Source organism: Penaeus vannamei, chromosome 26 (genome assembly GCF_042767895.1).
Source record: "Penaeus vannamei isolate JL-2024 chromosome 26, ASM4276789v1, whole genome shotgun sequence".
Taxonomy (NCBI): Eukaryota; Metazoa; Arthropoda; class Malacostraca; order Decapoda; family Penaeidae; genus Penaeus; species Penaeus vannamei.
Window position 1 is genome coordinate 26,902,436 of NC_091574.1, and position 6,044 is coordinate 26,908,479.

General features: G+C 40.8%; 1 protein-coding gene across 1 annotated transcript in view; it reads left to right on the top strand.

Annotated features, from left to right (window-relative positions):
- The window catches only part of LOC113821154 (cholinesterase-like), a gene marked incomplete in the record, with an annotated part of 39,461 nt that overhangs the window by 5,832 nt on the left and 27,585 nt on the right, over positions 1–6,044 (top strand).

Here is a 6,044-nt window from a genome sequence, read left to right on the forward strand (position 1 = left end):
ATATATATATATATATATATGTATATGTATGTATGTATATATGTATGTATGTATATATATATGCAAGGTTTTGAAGTGTAACCCTTATATTATAACATATTAGCAACGTTCAAGTAGTTAGATGCCCTGCCCCCTTCCCCCCTTCCCAACCCCCCTGCCCCAACCCCTACCCCAACCCCTGCCCCAACCCCCCTACCCCAACCCCCTGCCCTAACCCCCTACCCCAACCCCTGCCCCAACCCCAACCCCTACCCCAACCCCCTGCCCCAACCCCCCTACCCCCAACCCCCCTGCCTCAACCCCCTGCCCCAACCCCTGCCCCAACCCCTACCCTCCGTCCCTGCCCTGCAACCTAACCAACCCCTACCCTGCAACCCCCTGCTCCTAACCCCCCTTACCCCAACCCCTGCCTCAACCCCTGCCCCAACCCCAACCTCTCTCTGCCCCAACCCTACCCCAACCCCTGCCCTAACCCCTGCCCCAACCCCTACCCCCAACCCCAACCCCTACCCCAACCCCTGCCCCAACCTCCTACTACCCAACAACCCCTGCCCCAACCCCCTACCCCAACCCCTGCCCCAACCCCTACCCCAACCCCTACCTCAACCCCAATCCCCTGCCCCAACCCCCCTGCCCCAACCTCCCACCCCCAACCCCTACCCCAACCCCTGCCCTAACCCCCTGCCCCAACCCTACCCCAACCCTACCTCTAACTTCTGCCCCAACCTCTACCTTGAATCCCCAGCCCCAACCCCTACCCCAACCCCTGCTCCCAACCTCCTACCTCCAACTCCCCTGCCCCAACCCCCTACCCCAACTCCCTGCCCCAACCCCTGCCCTAATCCCTACCCCCAACCCCCTGCCCCAACCCCTTACCCTAACCCTACTTCCCAACTCCCCTACCTCCCAACCTCAAGTCCTAACCCCCTGCCCCAATCCCCCCCCTACCCCAACCCCCTGCCCCAACCCCTTACCCCCAACCCCCACACCCAACAACCCCCTACCCCAACCCCTGTCCCAACCCCTGCCCCAATCCCCTACCTCAACCCCTGCTCCCAACCCCTTACCCCCCAACCCTTACCCCAACCTCCCGCTCCCAACCCCTCACCCCAACCCCTGTCCTAACCCCCGTACCCCAACCCCTGCCCCAACCAACCCTTACCCTCTAACCCTTACCCCAACCCCTCCTACCTCCCAACCCCTACTCCCAACCCCTGCCCCAAGCCCCATCTACAGAACACTCTCTGCCCTTCTGGACGAGAACCTGTGAACACAATGCAGTCTAGATTTCGTGATATCAAAACTTTTTCGAGATTCTCAGTTGGTTCGTTTTTCTCTCTCTTTCTCTTTCTCACTCACTCTCACTCTCTCTTCTCTCTCTCTCTTTCTCCCTCTCTCTCTCTCTCTCTCTCTCTCTCTCTCTCTCTCTCTCTCTCTCTCTCTCTCTCTGTCTCTCTCTCTCTCTCTCTCTCTCTGTCTCTCTGTCTCTCTGTCTCTCTCTGTCTCTCTCTGTCTCTCTCTCTGTCTCTCCATCTGTCTGTCTCTCTCTCTCTCTCTCTCTCTCTCTCTCTCTCTCTCTCTCTCTCTCTCTCTCTCTCTCTCTCTCTCTCTCGCTCGTTTCTTTCTCTCACACCTCACTCAACTCTCCCCATATATATATGTATATATAAATATATATATATATATATATATATATATATATATATATATATATATATGTGTGTGTGTGTGTGTGTGTGTGTGTGTGTGTGTGTGTGTGTGTGTGTGTGTGTATGTATGTATGTGCACACACACACACGTAGGTATTTATGTTTGAATATGTGTGCTGTATGTATGTCCACGTACCCTCCCCACAGCCATGACAGAAAATACTTCTCCCTCAACAGCTGAGGCAAGGCGTCTGAGCCCTTAACAAAGGAGCAGCGACTACCAGCTTGTCTTCGAGCTTAATACCTTCCTCATTAAACTCGGGAGGAAAACTTGTATCAGAAACACTTATGACGGAGCTCAGAGGCACTAATTGGGAGGTTAATTAGCCCGAATTCCGACGCCCTCATTAAACGCCCGGTGTGTAAGTCTTGAGTAGGCGGAAGGTGTTAAAAGGAATAGAATTAAACGAGATATAAGGTTTGTAACGGATGTAGTACTTTCGTCTGGTAATTTCGTCTGGTAATTGACCAAAGAGCTTGCCATCAAAATCTCTAAAAAATATGAATAATAATGATTATAATGATAATGATGATTGTAGTAATAATAATGATGGTAATAGTAATGCTAATAATGATAATGATAATATCAATAAGAATGATATTGATAACGATGGTTCTAATAGTAATAATGATATAATTAGTAGTAATAATAATAGTAATGGTAGTGATAAAAATAAAAAAAAATAATACTAATAATGACAACAACAACAGCAATAATAATAATGATAATAATAATAATAATAATAATAATAATAATAATGGTAATAACAATGATAATAATGATAACAACAATAATGATAATAAGAAAGTGACGATATCAGTGGTAATTAAGAGTTCCTCGACGCAAAAGCTTCCGCCAATAAATCAACACTTACACGCTGGCAAGATAAGACCCAATAAACCCTCCGAGCAATTTGTCATCGAATAATAAATCAGTCTTGGCTCTGTCTTGCAAGAATGGACGACGAGGCAGAATCGCTAGCTTTTGCCTCAGTCTGGCCGCGGCGGTCGCTTGACAACAGGCCCTTTACGTGGCGGCGCTTTGGCTAAGAACAAGCAACTCCGTGAACCGTATTCTTAGCGACAGATGTAGAAGAGGTGTGAATGAGAATGAATGTTTTCACAATGTAGAGGATGTATTTAACCGGTTTCGAGTTTATCTTTGTCAGAAATATATGATTTCTGACGTAGATACATTCCAAACCGGTTAAATAAATCGCGTGTATTGTGAAGATATTCTTTCTCATTCATACCTGTCTGTGTGATCTTTTTCTCGTTATTTTCTTTTTCAATATATTTCCCGCATTTTCCATGACGTATTTCACTTCCCCATTTACTGGAATGAATATCGTTACTGTTCTTAAACCAGATTAAAGTAAAAAAAAAAAAAAATTCTACAAGATCGTAAACGCAGATTTTTTTTTCTTTTTTTTATCACGTGTGTTGTCGATTCGAAACCTTGTTGCCTTACCTTCGCTTCTTTTTCTTGTTGTTTTGTTTTGTTTAATCTTGGTTTTTGCTTTTATGGCTTACCAATTTGACGTTGTTTTGATTGATTTTTTTCGATTTGGATTCGAATCAGAATACTTTTTCGTTAAAAAAAAGAAAAAAAATCATACACTTTTGATTAAAGTCTCGCCGCCTTTCTTCTAAGAGAATTTTATCATATTTTTTGTTCCTGTCAAGGTTGCTCATTAACAAGTCTTACGCGTCCTGTACCTTACTTTATAATAAGCTCATTATCTCTGAACTACTTTGTCATATACTTGCACATCACCAGGGTTATCATGCCATATATATATATATATATATATATATATATATATATATATATATATATATATATATATATACATATATATATACATTATAAATATATGTGTATATATATATATATATATATATATATATATATATATATATATATATATAGAGAGAGAGAGAGAGAGAGAGAGAGAGAGAGAGAGAGAGATGATATAAATACGTATAAATATACATTATATGTATACATATGTATATATAAATTATACATCAATATGTATATATATACATTACACACACACACACACACACACACACACACACACATATATATATATATATATATATATATATATATATATATATATATATGTGTGTGTGTGTGTGTGTGTGTGTGTGTGTGTGTGTGTGTGTGTGTGTGTGTGTGTATGTATAAATATATATGTATAAATATGTACATATAAATGTACATGTATAAATATATATTTATACATAGTTGAGACGTAATTAATGTATAGATGAATGTATATATGCATATACATATATATACAAATGTATACACACACACACACACACACACACACACACACACACACACACACACACACACACATATATATATATATATATATATATATATATATATATATATATATATATATATACACATGCATATATATATATATATATATATATATATATATATATATATATATATATATATATATATGTGTGTGTGTGTGTGTGTGTGTGTGTGTGTGTATGTATACATATAAATATACACATATATATACACATATCCATATATATGAATACATATGTACAGTCTGGGACTAAAGTCCTCGGAAAGGTTTTACGTGTTTTGTTCATTGCCGAGAGATGGCGTTGCAATCGCTGTGTAGTAAAGAGGCGGATTCCTGAACGGAGGAGGGAGGGAGGCCAGAGTTAGGTTGTAGGGATTCGTCACATTGCTTCAAACATGTATCTGAATCAACGAAATCGAGGAAAACACGAGGGCGTCAATGAACTCCCACTCACCTAGCGCAGCGCCATCTTTGGGTAATAAACAAAACACGCCAAAACTTTCCGAGGATTTAGTCCCAGATTAGACATGTGGACAGGGTATATATGCACACACATACACAAACATTTATCTTTACGGTCCACTATTCACCATTACCCCCAGGTTTCTCGCTCCTTGGCAACCATCCTAGAATATATATGGGCCAAAATATAGTCCCTACCAGTGACTACGATCTTTTGCAAAACTATTGTTATGTTGTAAGTTAAGTTCTGTCTTGGTGCTTCAGTCACGTGGTTCGTTGCTGCTTCATTGAGGCGTCGCGTCGGCTGGACTGTGGTGGTTCCTGTTATCTGTGGCGTTCTGAGATTTTTGTTGTTTTTCGTTATCTTGTTCTCTTTTTATCTTTCTTCTTCTGTTTTCTTTCTTTAGTCTTCTTTTCTTTTTGTTGTTGTTTTCTCTTCTTCCCTTCCCTTTCCCTTCCTTTTCTTCTGCTTTCTTTCTTTAGTCTTTTTTTCTTCTTTTTTTCGCTCTTCTTCCCTTCCCTTTCTCTTCCTTTTCTTCTTCCTTTTTTTTTCTCTTCTTTCCTTCACTTTCTCTTCCTTTTTTCTTCTCTCTTTATACTCGTCACCCCTGTTATATACCCTCGTATCATAGCTGCTATTGTAGTTCTGATTGTGACTAATAGATGGCGTGCTTTGTATGGGCCCAGAATTTTAGTTCTGATTGTGACCAATAGATGGCGTGCATTGTATGGACCCAGAATTTTTACGTTTTCTGTTTACGATGAAGGTTTATTGAGTGTTATCAGCATCGTCCGTTTCCTGTAAGTCTGTATGATGATTAATATTAGTTATTAACATTATCATAAATTAACTCTCGCCCTTTTAGATAAGAAATCTCCTTGTTATAGCCATCAATCTTCCAAAATCTGCTCTCGTCAGCCTTAATCAATATAATATAAAATCTACTCAACATTCTTTACAAAAATTGTACTCTTTCCCCACCACCAATGATATTCAACTCTCTACCACAAATCTACCTTTCAATCTACCCCAGAATTGACTCATCTACCACCTCCCCCCCCCCTCGTCTCAAAAATTTTCATCACTATCAATCTGTAACTTTTTTTTTTTTTTTTTTTTGCGGAATCCTGCTGACAAATCCAAAAGATCAAACAAACAACAAACAAACAAAATTCGGTAGTTATGTTATGCCTAAGGAATATCCAAAATGTTATCGTCGTTATTAATGTCTCGCCATTTCACGCTTCTTCTCTCTGCCTATCTCATTATCCCCATCTTTATCTCGCCCTCTCTACGTCTCTTCCAGCCTCTCTTCGTCTCTTTCATTACCTCCCTCTTTATCCGTTTCCACGTCTCTCGCCTTTTCTCTCGTTATTTTCATCTTTATTCCTTCCCCCGTTTCTCTCATTCTCTCCCAGCCTCTCTCGTTGTCTCTATCTTTATCCCTTCCTCCGTCTCTCCCATTATCTCCGTTTTCATCCTATCCCCTGTCTCTCCCATTTTCTCTCCCTTTTTATTATCCCTTTT